The sequence below is a fragment of the Thalia democratica genome, chromosome 5 (genome assembly GCF_965202585.1).
Source record: "Thalia democratica chromosome 5, ktThaDemo2.hap1.1, whole genome shotgun sequence".
In the NCBI taxonomy this organism is placed as follows: domain Eukaryota; kingdom Metazoa; phylum Chordata; class Thaliacea; order Salpida; family Salpidae; genus Thalia; species Thalia democratica.
The window spans coordinates 19,220,805-19,238,478 of record NC_139169.1 but is presented as its reverse complement, the minus strand read 5'-3'; positions in this window follow the sequence as shown (position 1 = coordinate 19,238,478).

Here is a 17,674-nt window from a genome sequence, read left to right as displayed (position 1 = left end):
ATGTAATTTTTAATGTCATTACATTTGCGGTTTTTTTCATAAGTATCTTAAGTTGTAAAAAAGTTATGAACTAAAAAGTTAGTTAATTTTTATATAGATAAACGAAAACCTAAAAAAATATTTTTTATTAATCAAAGAAAAAAAAATTCAAATAACAAATTATTTGTGACTACTTTATAAAAGTTTTTCTTTACATCAGACTTCAAACAGACTTTTTTTTTACTGGATATAAATGTAAAATTTGTATAACTTTTGTCATAATTATATTTTTAATACCACATAAAGTATAAAAAAATTGGTATTAGAAACATATAGAAAGCTTGTTTAAAAATATTACGTTTTACATATATATCTAATTCTTGATAAAGGTAAAAATGTCTACAAAATGAAAGTTCTTATGAATGTTAAATTTTTCAAAAAAGTATCTATTTTTTTTTACTTTCAATTCAAGTAATTAAAAAATATTATTATAATACATACGTTTATGTACTGCCTTGTTTAATTACCAGGTTTCGGAGAGCGTGAGCTGACCTTGTCAAATAAAAAAAACTATTAAAAAATTCTCAGTCGTTACGTGTAATCTTTTGTATTAAAAAATAAGCTTAAAATTAAAATATTATACTAAAACGTGTTAAACCTGCTAATAACATTTAAAAAAAAACTTAATAACCTAACTAATAGATTTTATTGCGACGTTTTTTAATGGTTTTACAAGTATACTATTGGTTCGTTTTACTATGAAAAATTATTACATTTTAAGCTTTAATCAAACTATTATTGAATTAAGTCTCTAAATGTAATATTTTATAAATAAGTAACACTTTTGTGGCTAATTAAATCAGTATTATTTAAAAAATAAGTAATTTCCGAAAACAACTGCTTTTTAAACTTTAAAAAGCATGTTGCGTGTAAATATTTAGACATTTCTTTTTCATATTTTTAAAGTCTTTTATAAATATATGTGATATAAAATATGTTGTGAAATTTGTTCTTACTATATAATAATTTATAAGTAGTAAAACATCTTTTAAAGTGTTTGTCAACTAAATAAAAGATAAAGTGTTTGTAAACATGAAACGTAGAGTAATGTAAATAGACTATAACAGTTTTTTTTTACATCTTTAATTCAGTTTATATTTATTTTCAAACAGATTGCTTATATTAGATTACTTAACCAGAAAGATAAAAAATCGGGTAAACACAGTGTTAACACAAAAGACTATGGAGCCGTCGTTTTGAGGAACGCTAATTTAGTAAGTAATATTTATTTTTAAACATAAACAATACCTTAACTCAATATAAATATTTTTAAACATAGAAACAGAATCAATAAAAATTATTTAATGAGTTCATAAACTGTGTATCTTTCTAAAAAGTTTAAAATGGTTTAAATTATATTCAAATATTTCATTAAAATTGTACTATAAAATGACTTATGAGCTTTTATTCTATCTATGCTAGATTATTATTTTTTTTATAAGGCCCCCTTGAATAATTTAAAAAAAGCTATGGCCACATCTACAAATATTTTTAGAAAATCTGGGGCTTTGTACACCTAAAACTTTGCTTTACTTATCTTGAGTTCCAAAATATGTATTATAAGTTTCAAACTATATAAAACAAACCCTAGCTTTCTAATTTGGCCGAGTAAAATTTAAGTTTTTTCGTAATATCAGTGTTATTTTTTTAAACTATACTTATATACGGCTGATATTTTTTTTGCTGTTTAATACCAAGCACTGAATATCTAAATATAAATCTTAACATATGGTCTTATGACCCCTTTACTACTTACCTCCACTTTGGTCCCTTTCGAGCTTATTGATTACTAAATTTCTTAAATGGAGTTAAATAATAACTAGTATTTCATGAATTAATTTTATTAAGATTCACAAGGATAAACCGTTGGGATTAAAATCAAATAGGTAAAAACGAAAGTATAAAAATATTTTTATCGCCATCGGTTATCGTACAAAAACATTTTGTAACGATACTCATTGTATTAAATTGTATTGATATTAAATTATTAAGTTCTTACTTATTTATTACAAGTAGGAGTATAGTTTTTTATTTACTTATAAAATATAAACAAGTTTTATATTTAAGTTCTAGAAAATAAAACTTTTCACATTCTCATTTTCGTTTAAATTTTATACGGTTGTTTACAAACAAACTGAGAAAACATAATAAAAGTTGAAACACGTGATGCTACAAAACATTAGAAAAAAAGCAGTTTTATAATTGAGAGAAAATTTATATTATGTTTTAAAAGGTAATGAGATTTTAATTGTGTGTTTTTCTTGATTTTTATGCTTTTGTTTAAGCATTTAAAAGCTGTACTCATTTTGGAGGATATAGTATATGAAGGACAACAATTTTTGTTGACTAAAATTTGTGTTTAATTTTCTATGTAGTGTATTATATTTTAAAGTACAACTTTACATTTTTTTTTAATTTAGTTTACTTTAAAATTTTTTTCTAAAATTTCAAGTTTTTTAAACGTGGTTTAATAAATTTTTTTTATATTATTTACACAGTTTGTAACAATGTGATTATATAAAATTTTTTATACAGAGTCAAAAATTTCTTTTTGTTTTTAATCTTTTTTTTAAGAACACTTTTAAACTTACAACTTTAAAACACAGTATGTTTCTGTCCAATAACTTTAAAAACAAAAGAGTAAAGCTTCGATTAAGTTTTGAAAGATTTAAGTTTATAAAGTTGTTTGTAGTAAGCTTCAGTAAACTTATAATAGCTATTTTAAAAACATTTGTATATTATATGTAGATTACAAAACTTTTAAATACTTTTTTAAAATCGATAAGAATTGTTTTTAAATTTTCAGATATATATTTAAATAGTTTTAATATGAAATTCAAACGTCGCTTAGCGATAGTACATTTGCTATTTGTCCTTGTAAGTATAAAATTAACTTTGTTTTTACAGTTAGAAGAAATACCTAATTTAGAGAATATGAAATGTTTTATTTTATGTTTTTTTTTTCAATAAAGTGTTAAATTAAATATTAAAAATTATTAAACATTATATATTCTATTAAACTAAAACTGTTAAACTACAATTATTGTTGTATTTAAAGTAATATTAAATGCAAAAAATACTTGCTTGGTTAACATATACTTGGATATTCTTCAAATCAATAAATCGTTAAAAATCATGTATTAAATGAATTTGATAAATATAGTAATAGTTATTTTACTAATTAACATCAACTTTAACACATTTTTCATACCAAATCCTAAAATCATTCTGATTAAAAAAACTAACATTGGTCAGTCATTAAAATTTATAAGGGTTTAGTTAAACTTTTTTTGATAATCATAAAAATTTTTAAGTTACTTTTATACTTTTGTTTCTAATTAACGTCCTCACTTAATTGTAAGCAATTTCTTAATCGTACTTAATTTAGTTAAAATTTAAAAATGACAAATAGCTTTGATAAATAAGCTGAAAAATGAGAGTATTAACAGACTTATGATATCATAGAGTTAATAAAAGATTAAAGTTGTTTAATTCTTATTAAAATCATACTTATTGAGTAATATAGCTTGGCCATTATATTTTCCTCATAAACTGATTATTACTATTACTACACAGGTTTCTTTAGCACTTACGTTGGATGTGAAAAAAATACAAATAAGAATGGAACCAACAAAGTTTCAAAGAACGGGCTAAAGGTAAAAAATATTTACTTTTTTATATAAACACAAATGATAATGACGTATGATACCTACTTTTCCAAAACATACAATCAAAAAAAAATTGTTTGCCGACTGCATAAGTTGTGTATATTTAGAATAAATCAAAATTTTTACTTTAAATTTTTAATGTATTGTTATAATGGTATTGTAAAAAATATGTCCAAATTCTAATGTAATTTTTAATGTCATTACATTTGCGGTTTTTTCATAAGTATCTTAAGTTGTAAAAAAGTTATGAACTAAAAAGTTAGTTAATTTTTATATAGATAAACGAAAACCTAAAAAAATATTTTTTATTAATCAAAGAAAAAAAAGTTCAAATAAGAAATTATTTGTGTCTACTTTATAAAAGTTTTTCTTTACATCAGACTTCGAACACACGTTTTTTTTACTGGATATAAATGTAAAATTTGTATAACTTTTGTCATAATTATATTTTTAATACCACATAATTGTGTTTCATAAAAAAATTGGTATAAGAAACATATAGAAAGCTTGTTTAAAAATATTACGTTTTACATATGTATCTGATTCTTGATAAAGGTAAAAATGTCTACAAAATAAAAGTTCTTATAAATGTTAAATTTTTCAAAAAAGTATCTATTTTTTTTTACTTTCAATTCAAGTAATTAAAAAATATTATTATAATACATACGTTTATGTACTGCCTTGTTTAATTACCAGGTTTCGGAGAGCGTGAGCTGACCTTGTCAAATAACAAAAACTATTAAAAAATTTTCAGTCGTTACGTGTAATCTTTTGTATTAAAAAATAAGCTTAAAATTAAAATATTATAATAAAACGTGTTAAACTTGCTAATAACATTTAAAAAAAATTTTAATAACCTAACTTATAGATTTTATTGCGACGTTTTTTAATTGTTTTACAAGTATACTATTGGTTCGTTTTACTATGAAAAATTATTACATTTTAAGCTTTAAATAAACTATTATTGAATTAAGTCTTTAAATGTAATATTTTATTAAAAAGTAACACTTTTGTGGCTAATTAAATCATTATTATTTTAAAAATAAGTAATTTTCAATAACAACTGCTTTTTAAACTTTAAAAAGCATGTTGCTTGTAAATATTTAGACATTTCTTTTTCATATTTTTAAAGTCTTTTATAAAGATATGTGATATAAAACATCTTGTGAAATTTGTTCTTACTATATAATAATTTATAAGTAGTAAAAACATCTTTTAAAGTGTTTGTCAACTAAATAAAAGATAAAGTGTTTGTAAACATGAAACGTAGAGTAATGTAAATAGACTATAACAGTTTTTTTTACATCTTTAAATCAGTTTATATTTATTTTCAAACAGATTGCTTATATTAGATTACTTAACCAGAAAGATAAAAAATCGGGTAAACACAGTGTTAACACAAAAGACTATGGAGCCGTCGTTTTGAGGAACGCTAATTTAGTAAGTAATATTTATTTTTAAACATAAACAATATCTTAACTCAATATAAATATTTTTAAACATAGAAACAGAATCAATAAAAAATTATTTAATGAGTTCTTAAACTGTGTATCTTTATAAAAAGTTTAAAATGGTTTAAATTATATTCAAATATTTCATTAAAATTGTACTATAAAATGACTTTTAAGCTTTTATTCTATATATGCTAGATTATTATTTTTTTTATAAGGCCCCCTTGAATAGTTTAAAAAAAATCTATGGCCACATCTACAAATATTTTTAGAAAATCTGGGTCTTTGTACACCTAAAACTTTGCTTTACTTATCTTCAGTTCCAAAATATGTATTATAAGTTTCAAACTATATAAAACAAATCCTAGCTTTCTAATTTGGCCGAGTAAAATTTAAGTTTTTTCGTAAAATCAGTGTTATTTTTTTAAACTATACTTATATACGGCTGATATTTTTTTTGCTGTTTAATACCAAGCACTGAATATCTAAATATAAATCTTAACATATGGTCTTATGACCCCTTTACTACTTACCTCCACTTTGGTCCCTTTCGAGCTTATTGATTACTAAATTTCTTAAATGGAGTTAAATAATAACTAGTATTTCATGAATTATTTTTATTAAGATTCACAAGGATAAACCGTTGGGATTAAAATCAAATAGGTAAAAACAAAAGTATAAAAATATTTTTATCGCCATCGGTTATCGTACAAAAACATTTTGTAACGATACTCATTGTATACTAATTTTATTAATCGTACTCTATGTTTTAAACAATTAACCTTGTAGTTTTTTATGTCTAACGAGATTTTTAGTTATAACTTGTTTTGTACTTTTATAGCTTGTATTTATTTTGGTGGATTGTTTATGTACTTGTGTTTCTAAAATTCTTAAGTATTACGTTATATAAACAAATATTGAGTGTTAATTTTATAACACTAAAACAAAATATGTTGTATTGAAAACAAAAGTTATATTTTTTTAAAATTAGTTCTAGTATAAGAACTTGAAACTTAAACCATTATCAAACTTAGGTTGTACCTTTAAAACTTAGCTGTATATCTCAAAAGAATGATAAAAACTTAATGACATTAACGCAATTTTTATAAAAGCATATTCAAGTTTTGATTGTTTGATGAACAAAAAAAATACTATGTTTATATCTGAAAAATTTCCGCGATGTATAATAGTTATAAAAATTTATTCATAAATGATTAGCAAAACTATTTAAAACTTTGTAAAAAATGAAATTAAAATTGTAGTAAATGTAGTACTCTATATTGTTTTCAGTATTAATTTTTTATTCTTTTATAATTGTTATTATGCAATAAACTATCTACAACTAAATTATTTAATTACATCGAAAATTTTAAATTTACCTGTAGTTCTTTAGTAATATTTACAGTTTAGTATTATTTAGATTAGAATAACAACAATGTTTTCTTAGAATCTTTAATATCATAAACAGAATACAAATCTGTTATTGTACATAACTTTAAAAATTTTACAAGAAATGTTTTATTAAGTTTATTTTTAAACAAAAAAAATTCATCAATTGATGTATTTTAGATAATTTATGTAATTTTTTCTAAAACAAAAGCTTTATAGACATATATTTTTGTGCACATTTTAACTGTTACAAAAATGTTATTCTTAAAAGCTTCCTAAATTCATTTTAAAAAGAGGTAAATAAGATTAATAGCTTTTTTATTCATTTCAACTAAATTAATTATATTATTAAACAGCTCCTCACACAGTATGTAATTTTAATAAAACATATGCTTTATTACCCTAAAAATTTGTTTATAATAAATAAAACTAGAAGATACCAATACTAAATCTCAGCATGTATGCTTTAAGTATTTATTGTTTGTTTAGTACTTTATTTTTAAAAGCAAAATCTTGAAAACAAATATTCTGAATTAACTAGGTGTAGTGTAGTTTACTTTAATTAAAAGTTTACATCATAGTAAAATTATTTTTGTTAAAAATTAGTACACAAAACAATTTAGTAAGGCCTTTACCAATGCTGTAATAATAATAAAAACTTAATACTAATTTAGCGAGTAAAAAATAGTTTAATTTTATACTAAAAAGTAAAAGCTTTTGTTTTTTGGTAAATAATGTTATTGATTTGAAAGTTATGTATAAAACACACAAATTAAACTTAAAACACTTTAAGTTTTACTTTTGTTGTACGTACTTATATCACGCTTTAAATAATATAATTTTCAGTTATGATAATAAATTAATAAATACATCAAAGCAAATGAACTTATTTAATATTTATATTTGATATTTAGTCAGGTCAATTTGCACATGACTTGCTACTACTTCTTTGAACTACTTAAGTATTTGTCATATGTGTAAACTTATTAACCTTTTTATGCAGCTGGTTTTTACTTTAGAAACAATTAAGTGTGACTTGTACATATGATTAAATAGCTAAAACTCAAAGTTTAATGACATTTAAGAACATTGTCAAAACGATAAATTGTAAAATATTTGAGAAGAAGTTTAAGAAACTAAGGCATCTGTAAAATATAAACGAAAAAATCGTTATCAAAGTTTCAAATGGTTTGACAAAAACTTATTTAGTTATAATTATAGTTAGATCCTAAACGTTATACTTAAGTTTTGAAATATATAATTTTTTAACTCTATTTTATATATGAATTATTTTAATTAAAAAATAAACATGCAATTATTTTAATTACAAAAATTGCTTGATCAAAATTAAAAATGTTATGTTAAAGTTAGGTCGTATGAATTTATTTAAGTAAAAAAAAAAATTACAATGATCTACCTGTCCACAATTTTTTTTTTGTATGAACAATAAAAAATATATTAAAAACTTATTTTTTGCGCAGTGTTATAGCTACAAAAACTAAAGAACACTTTTTTATCATATACAACTTCTACATTAAACATTTTTCAGTCATCTTTTAGTTTGTTTTATTATTTTTTTATTAAAACAGACAACATTTTAATTTATTAAACTTGATAATCTAGTTACTAAAAGAGAACATATAATCGTTTTAAGGTGTATGACTAATTTAAACTCAATTAACACGATAAGTGCTAGTAAAACACAAAAATAATATCTTTTTTATTTTAGATTATCTTAAAACGATTTCGATCAATTGATGTAGTTTTACATTGTAAAAAACTACTTATTTAAATACTATTGCAAATAATATCTTAGTGGTTTTAGCGTTTTTGACTTAAAGATATTAATATCGACATATTTTTAAACGTTATTTCAAACTATAAGTTTTATTGTTTTTTATAATAAACAAAGATTTTGTCACAAAGTTTTTTTTTTCTTGATTTTTACGCCATATAATAAATGCAAGACTACTCAATATTTTTCGTTAGTAAATAATAGTTCAATATAACTTTTTATAACATTTTACAACTTTAATAATGTTTTTTTTTAAATACAAACTTTTTTTAAACAAAATGTACTACTAGTTATATTGTTTGGATTTTGTTAGAATAAATATGTCTTCTGTAATGTATTCGTGTTTAAAGAGTTTATTTTGTTACTTGTTTTTTATAGTTTTACAAGTTTAAGAAAAAACAAATTACTAACCGTACTTAAAAATAATTCTTCTTTTAAAAAATTTAAAAGTGCTACAAATACAATACTTTCAAATAAGATTAGTTAATATTGATTAAGAAAGTTTGATTAACTTTCCAATGATAATTCTTTTTTTTAATTGAAATTAACTCAAAATTTGAGTCGAAAATAAGAAGTATAGATTTATATTTTACATCAAAACAGTTATGAAGTGTATTTTTATTAAAAACATAACACAATTGTTATATATTACATAAAATATGTGGATATTTTACTGTTTTACAAGTTAAGGTAACGAAAATAGTATTGTAACATTATATATACATTTATTAATAATCAATAAAGTCTGAAGGTTAAGTGAATTTAAAAAAACAAAAATTTTATTTTACATTGAACTTCATTCAAAATTGATGACGAAAAGTAAGACATCAATCTTTATAGTCTTTAATCTAAATAGTTATAGTTTTTATTTTTATCAAAAATGGCTAAACTTTTACTCAGCAATTTTTCTAAATTGTGATATAATACGATAACTGTAAACTTTACTATTTAAGCTGTCAAGCTTAAAAAAACATTAATAAAATGTAACTTTCAGCTAACTTTTTTACAAATTCTATTCATGCTTTAAAAGTACACATACATTTCAAACTATTAAACGTTACTCCATAGGAAGTTATATGACAATTATACGAAAATGTTTCAACAAACATATAAAGCATTAAGTTATTTTTGAGCGTCAAGTTACCTTTTTTATTTAAAATACACTAATTTTTGATGTTTAAAATCTACAAATAGCTTTTAAACTTTTTAGTTTACTATATATGTATACTCCTAACCAGGGGCGTCGCGTGGGGTGTTGCACTGCCGCAACTGCACCACCTTGAAATTTTCTAAGAAAAAATATAAGTATCTATAACGTTTTCGTTATTTTTTTGAACGAAATCTCTTTTATAACTTCAATTTTGAAAACGACCATTTTGCCCACTTCACTACCGCAAACTCTTAGCTGACTGCCGCAAATGAACTCAAAAAAGCAAAATTTCTTCAAGAATTACCGCAAAATCAATATCTTGCGGTAAGTAAGCTAAGTTGAAAATTCCCTAAAACAGGACTTGCTTAAGTATCATCTACAAGCTATTGTAAACATAAAATAAAAACAAAGCAAGCTACTGCAAAGGATTAAACTTGAGTTTATGTACCCACATGATTTTTTAAATTTAACAGATCACTTCTATTAAAAGATTTGTCATAAATTGCATATTTTGAAAAAAAAGATAAAAACCCTAAATCACCAAAGTCTTAAAAATTTGATTTTTTATTTTAATCTGCATACGTAAACTTAACTATAACTGATTATTGTTATCATAAAGTTAATAAAATAAATAATAAAATTCAAGTTCTGAAAAAAGAATTAAGAAGTTTATTATAAACTTCTAGTTCACTCTTACAGAAAAATATTTTAGATATATATTAAATAAAAAATAGTATTATTGAAACAATCACATACTTAAATAAAGTAAATAGCCTTAATTTAGAAACTTTGATTACTTAGAGTAGTTTAACATTTTAGGAAAATTTAGTCTACCTCTACTTTATATAACTTTTGGTTTAATTTTTTCATAAACAAAGCAAAAATTTTAGATAAAATTGTTGAAAAATGGTTGCCTTGCCTCATAATCAGGATAACTTAGAAATGTTAAAAACTCAAGATGACCCAAGATAAATTAAAACAGACCAAATTAGAAAAATATTCAGGCTGACTAAAGCAATTTTAATTTAAATCTCTGAAAAAACAAGGTTATTTAAAATTAAAAAATAAGTGTTTTACCCCTATGGCCACATGAAAACTAACTAACCAAACTTTTACTTCTATAATGGTTACATATTTATAAATTATCTTTAAAATTCTTGAAAAGTTCAACAGCCTCACAACTAAACTAAACTAAAAAAGTTGAGCTCCTGAGAAAAATACTGTCATCAAAATGAAAAACAAATAAATATTAAATAAAGAAAAGATACTCTTATAAAACTATTGAATTTTAAACCTCCAACAAAAAACATTAAAATTAGAAAAAAAGTTGATAAAAATGTTAATGTTTGTAAAAAAAAATGTACAAATTAGTGAGGAGTAAGGGTGGAGGGTGTATAGGCACTTTTTTACATGTTGTTCTTATTTTAATTTTTTCAGAAAGCTAATATTTACTCTTTAATAAACTTGAAATTTCCAATTAAAATTTTAGTTACAACCAGTCAAAGCCAGAGAGTACAATGGTTTATTATACAAGGAGCAAACCAAAACAGCAAAAAAAACAATTTTACTGAAAACCTATATTCTCCATCATTTTTAAAACAATTTTTAATTAAACTTTTTCATCCTATTTTTGTTAAAACTTTATACTTTTGTTGAAAAGAATTTTTCAATTTTTAAGTATCAATATATATTTTTATATATACAAAAAAAAACCTTTTGTTATAACTTTTTTTTTCTTGGTGTTTTAAATATCTAATTTAGCAATTTTTTTTTATTTTATAAAAGAAACATCTAAAGATTTTGAGGCCAACTTATAAAAAAAGATATGATTTTAGTGATTTGATTTATTTGTTGTTTGAGTTTATATTATAAAAATAAGGATTCATTTGTACCTCTGACTGTGAATTACCATATCTCAAAAATTTTAAGAATTTTTTATATTGATAAAAGATGACTTGTAGTTAAATTAAAACTGTATAAAGTAATTTCAGTAAAATAATTCTAAAGTATATGTTAAGGGCATAAAGGGGGGGGGGGTCAAAACATTTTTTTAAACACTGTTTTAGTTTGTGCCTCCCATTATGAACCTTTTGTTGCCTTTGACTTTGACCGGCTATATCTAAAAACATATACTGAATTTTTAAAGTCTGTGAAAAGCATCTTGTAGCTTAGTAAAAACTACATAAAATAAGATCAAATTGTTTTATCCCCCCTATGCCCTTAAAAGCAAAGCTTATCTTCAGGTGTAGCAAAAGTTCAGTTGTTTTCAAACTTGACAGTAAAAACATATTTTTATTAAAATAATTGATATTTATTTAAATTTTGCACCACCTAAAAAAAAATACCACGCGACGCCACTGCTCCTAACCAAACAACTTATTAAGATTCGTTAACATAAAAAAACCTAAGAGGTATGTTCTGTTTATGTTAGTTTTGATAATGTCAAACCATTCTGAATGTTATTCTTTCAATGAATTTTTAGAACTTAAGTAAGAAAATTATAAGTTTATCCAGCTTAAATAGGTTGTATTGTAAATTATTTCCAAAGTCTTAAAAAAAATGTGAAAAGGCACTGTTCGAGTTAAATATATTTTTCACTATTTTTAAGTACTAGTTTTAGTTTATATATTAAATTATTTAGTTCTTACTTATTTATTACAAGTAGGAGTATAGTTTTTTATTTACTTATAAAATATAAACAAGTTTTATATTTAAGTTCTAGAAAATAAAACTTTTCACATTCTCATTTTCGTTTAAATTTTATACGGTTGTTTACAAACAAACTGAGAAAACATAATAAAAGTTGAAACACGTGATGCTACAATACATTAGAAAAAAAGCAGTTTTATAATTGAGAGAAAATTTATATTATGTTTTAAAAGGTAATGAGATTTTAATTGTGTGTTTTTCTTGATTTTTATGCTTTTGTTTAAGCATTTAAAAGCTGTACTCATTTTGGAGGATATAGTATATGAAGGACAACAATTTTTGTTGACTAAGATTTGTGTTTAATTTTCTATGTAGTGTATTATATTTTAAAGTACAACTTTACATTTTTTTAAAATTTAGTTTATTTTCAATTTTTTTTCTAAAATTTTAAGTTTTTTAAACGTGGTTTAATAATTTTTTTTTATATTGTTTACACAGTTTGTAACAATGTGATTATACTAAATTTTTTATACAGAGTCAAAAATTTCTTTTTGTTTTTAATCTTTTTTTTAAGAACACTTTTAAACTTACAACTTTAAAAAACAGTATGTTTCTATACAATAACTTTAAAAACAAAAGAGTAAAGCTTCGATTAAGTTTTGAAAGATTTAAGTTTATAAAGCTGTTTGTAGTAAGCTTCAGTAAACTTATAATAGCTATTTTACAAACATTTGTATATTATATGTAGATTACAAAACTTTTAAATACTTTTTTAAAATCGATAAGAATTGTTTTTTTAATTTTCAGATATATATTTAAATAGTTTTAATATGAAATTCAAACGTCGCTTAGCGATAGTACTTTTGCTAATTGTCCTTGTAAGTATAAAATTAACTTTGTTTTTACAGTTAGAAGAAATACCTAATTTAGAGAATATATAATGATTGTTTTATGTTTTTTTTTTAATAAAGTGTTAAATTAAATATTAAAAATTAATAAAACTATTAAACTACAATTATTGTGTATTTAAAGTAATATTAAATGCAAAAAATACTTGCTTGGTTAACATATACTTGGATATTCTTCAAATCAATAAATCGTTAAAAATCATGTATTAAATGAATTTGATAAATATAGTAATAGTTATTTTACTAATTAACATCAACTTTAACACATTTTTCATACCAAATCCTAAAATCATTCTGATTAAAAAAACTAACATTGGTCAGTCATTAAAATTTATAAGGGTTTAGTTAAACTTTTTTTTGATAATCATAAAAATTTTTAAGTTACTTTTATACTTTTGTTTCTAATTAACGTCGTCACTTAATTGTGAGCAATTTTTTAATCGTACTTAATTTAGGTAAAAATTAAAAATGACAAATAGCTTTGATAAATAAGCTGAAAAATGAGAGTATTAACAGACTTATGATATCATAGTGTTAATAAAAGATTAAAGTTGTTTAATTCTTATTAAAATCATACTTATTGAGTAATATAGCTTGGCCATTATATTTTCCAACAAAATTTAATTATTACTATTACCACACAGGTTTCTCCAGCACTTACGTTGGATGTGAAAAAAAATACAAAGAAGAATGGAACCAACAAAGTTTCAAAGAACGGGCTAAAGGTAAAAAATATTTACTTTTTTATATAAATACAAATGATAATGACGTATGATACCTACTTTTCCAAAACATACAATCAAAAAAAAATTGTTTGCCGACTGCATAAGTTGTGTATATTTAGAATAAATTAAAATTTTTACTTTAAATTTTAAATGTATTGTTATAATGGTATTGTAAAAAATATGTCAAAATTCTAATGTAATTTTTAATGTCATTACATTTGCGGTTTTTTTTTTATAAGTATCTTAAGTTGTAAAAAAGTTATGAACTAAAAAGTTAGTTAATTTTTATATAGATAAACGAAAACCTAAAAAAATATTTTTTATTAATCAAAGAAAAAAAAATTCAAATAAGAAATTATTTGTGTCTACTTTATAAAAGTTTTTCTTTACATCAGACTTCAAACACACTTTTTTTTACTGGATATAAATGTAAAATTTGTATAACTTTTGTCATAATTATATTTTTAATACCACATAAAATATAAAAAAATTGGTATTAGAAACATATAGAAAGCTTGTTTGAAAATATTACGTTTTACATATGTATCTAATTCTTGATAAAGGTAAAAATGTCTACAAAATAAAAGTTCTTATAAATGTTAAATTTTTAAAAAAAGTATTTTTTTTTTTTCTACTTTCAATTCAAGTAATTGAAAAATATTTTTATAATACAAACGTTTATGTACTGCCTTGTTTAATTACCAGGTTTCGGAGAGCTTGAGCTGACCTTGTCAAATAACAAAAACTATTAAAAAATTCTCAGTCGTTACGTGTAATCTTTTGTATTAAAAAATAAGCTTAAAATTAAAATATTATACTAAAACGTGTTAAACCTGCTAACAACATTTAAAAAAAAACTTAATAAACTAACTTATAGATTTTATTGCGACGATTTTAATGGTTTTACAAGTATACTATTGGTTCGTTTTACTATGAAAAATTATTACATTTTAAGCTTTAATCAAACTAGTATTGAATTAAGTCTTTAAATGTAATATTTTATAAAAAAGTAACACTTTTGTGGCTGATTAAATCAGTATTATTTAAAAAATAAGTAATTTCCGAAAACAACTGCTTTTTAAACTTTAAAAAGCATGTTGCGTGTAAATATTTAGAAATTTCTTTTTCATATTTTTAAAGTCTTTTATAAAGATATGTGATATAAAACATCTTGTGAAATTTGTTCTTATTATATAATAATTTATAAGTAGTAAAAACATCTTTTAAAGTGTTTGTCAACTAAACAAAAGATAAAGTGTTTGTAAACATGAAACGTAGAGTAATGTAAATAGGCTATAACAGTTTTTTTTTACATCTTTAATTCAGTTTATATTTATTTTCAAACAGATTGCTTATATTAGATTACTTAACCAGAAAGATAAAAAATCGGGTAAACACAGTGTTAACACAAAAGACTATGGAGCCGTCGTTTTGAGGAACGCTAATTTAGTAAGTAATATTTATTTTTAAACATAAACAATATCTTAACTCAATATAAATATTTTTAAACATAGAAACAGAATCAATAAAAAATTATTTAATGAGTTCTTAAACTGTGTATCTTTATAAAAAGTTTAAAATGGTTTAAATTATATTCAAATATTTCATTAAAATTGTATTATAAAATGACTTTTAAGCTTTTATTCTATCTATGCTAGATTATTATTTTTTTTTATAAGGCCCCCTTGAATAATTTAAAAAAAGCTATGGCCACATCTACAAATATTTTTAGAAAATCTGGATCTTTGTACACCTAAAACTTTGCTTTACTTATCTTCAGTTCCAAAATATGTATTATAAGTTTAAAACTATATAAAACAAACCCTAGCTTTCTAATTTGGCCGAGTAAAATTTAAGTTTTTTCGTAATATCAGTGTTATTTTTTAAAACTATACTTATATACGGCTGATATTTTTTTCGCTGTTTAATACCAAGCACTAAATATCTAAATATAAATCTTAACATATGGTCTTATGACCCCTTTACTACTTACCTCCACTTTGGTCCCTTTCGAGCTTATTGATTACTAAATTTCTTAAATGGAGTTAAATAATAACTAGTATTTCATGAATTAATTTTATTAAGATTCACAAGGATAAACCGTTGGGATTAAAATCAAATAGGTAAAAACAAAAGTATAAAAATATTTTTATCGCCATCGGTTATCGTACAAAAATATTTTGTAACGATACTCATTGTATACTAATTTTATTAATCGTACTCTATGTTTTAAACAATTAACTTTGTAGTTTTTTATGTGTAACGAGATTTTAAGTTATAACTTGTTCTGTACTTTTATAGCTTGTATTTATTTTGGTGAAATGTTTATGTACTTGTGTTTCTAAAATTCTTAAGTATTACTTATATAAACAAATATTGAGTGTTAATTTTATAACACTAAAACAAATTATGTTGTATTGAAAACAAAAGTTATATATTTTTAAATTAGTTCTAGTATAAGAACTTGAAACTTAAACCAATATCAAACTTAGGTTGTACCTTTAAAACTTAGCTGTATATCTCAAAAGAATGATAAAAATTAATGACATTAATGCAACATTTATAAAAGCATATTCAAGTTTTGATTGTTTGATGAACAAAAAAAAATACTATGTTTATATCTAAAAAATTTCTGCGATGTATAATAGTTATAAAAATTTATTCATAAATGATTAGCAAAACTATTTAAAACTTTCTAAAAAATGAAATTAAAATTGTACTAAATGTAGTACTCTATATTTTTTCAGTATTAATTTTTTATTCTTTTATAATTGTTATTATGCAATAAACTATCTACAACTAAATTATTTAATTACATCGAAAATTTTAAATTTACCTGTAGTTCTTTAGTAATATTTACAGTTTAGTATTATTTAGATTGGAATAACAACAATGTTTTCTTAGAATCTTTAATATCATAAACAGAATACAAATCTGTTATTGTACATAACTTTAAAAATTTTACAAGAAATGTTTTATTAAGTTTATTTTTAAACAAAAAAAATTCATCAATTGATGTATTTTAGATAATTTATGTAATTTTTTCTAAAACAAAAGCTTTATAGACATATATTTTTGTGCACATTTTAACTGTTACAAAAATGTTATTCTTAAAAGCTTCCTAAATTCATTTTAAAAAGAGGTAAATAACATTAATAGCTTTTTTATTCATTTCAACTAAATTAATTATATTATTAAACAGCTCCTCACACAGTATGTAATTTTAATAAAACATATGCTTTATTACCCTAAAAATTTGTTTATAATAAATAAAACTAGAAGATACCAATACTAAATCTCAGCATGTATGCTTTAAGTATTTATTGTTTGTTTAGTACTTTATTTTTAAAAGCAAAATCTTGAAATCAAATATTCTGAATTAATTAGGTGTAGTGTAGTTTACTTTAATTAAAAGTTTACATCATAGTAAAATTATTTTTGTTAAAAATTAGTACACAAAACAATTTAGTAAGGCCTTTACCAATGCTGTAATAATAATAAAAACTTACTACTAATTTAGCGAGTAAAAAATAGTTTAATTTTATACTAAAAAGTAAAAGCTTTTGTTTTTTGGTAAATAATGTTATTGATTTGAAAGTTATGTATAAAACACACAAATTAAATTTAAAACACTTTAAGTTTTACTTTTGTTGTACGTACTTATATCACGCTTTAAATAATATAATTTTCAGTTATGATAATAAATTAATAAATACATCAAAGCAAATGAACTTATTTAATATTTATATTTGATATATAGTCAGGTCAATTTGCACATGACTTGCTACTACTTCTTTGAACTACTTAAGTATTTGTCATATGTGCAAACTTATAAACCTTTTTATGCAGCTGGTTTTTACTTTAGAAACAATTAAGTGTGACTTGTACATATGATTAAAT